We start from the raw sequence: 840 nt of genomic DNA on the forward strand, positions 1-840 counted from the left end.
CACCTTGGAACCTCACACAGTTCTCCTAGCCAACCTGTTGTGTTTTCCTGAACATCACTGATGTTCTGAAATCTCTTCCCTTTCAAAGATTATTTTAGTTTTGGGAAAAGACAGAAGTCACAGGATGCCAAATCCAGGCTGTAGAGGGTCTGAGTCACCTGGGTGATTTGATGTTTCACCAAAAAACTCTGCATGAGACATGATGCATGAGCAGGAACACTATCATGATGAAGCTGCCAATCACCAGTTGCCTATAGCTGTGGCTTTCTGATTCATATGAATTGTTCCTGTGGGCTTAATGCAAAATTTGATGGGGATTCATTGCTCTACTTGCTCAGTCATTTTGGCCACACAGTACACATGCTCACTCAGTGGTGTCTACTGGCCCCACTGACTAGTACAGTGGAAGTGCTACTTTTCATGCATGAACATTCCAGTTCACTCTCCTTGGCTGCCAGGTTACATTGATGTTTCACAAACCCTTCTCATTATATTAATGATGGCTGAACTTTTTCTGGACAGGCCTCATTGTATTTCTCAATTCTGAGCACAACAGCCTTAATGTATGCCACAGAGTGGGCTATTGGGTTATATCTTCCTAACAGGAAGTAGTTGAATCAGAAAGGCAGGGGATGGGACTCAGACAGGGGAAGGAAGCTCCAAGCCAGCACTTATCTAGTCTCCAGGGAAATAAACCCCTCAGTCCCTTCAAAGGCCTGCCCCGGTGAGGCCCAAATCTATACAGCCAAGGAAAGGGAATCTCTCATAATAATGCTAGAATTCCCAGACCGCTGGTGCTTATGGCCCTGCAATGGCAATTCAAATGAATAACAGCTAGCA

The sequence above is a fragment of the Artibeus jamaicensis genome, unplaced genomic scaffold (assembly GCF_021234435.1).
Source record: "Artibeus jamaicensis isolate MK-2021 breed Jamaican fruit bat unplaced genomic scaffold, CSHL_Jam_final scaffold_2375, whole genome shotgun sequence".
NCBI classification, from domain to species: domain Eukaryota; kingdom Metazoa; phylum Chordata; class Mammalia; order Chiroptera; family Phyllostomidae; genus Artibeus; species Artibeus jamaicensis.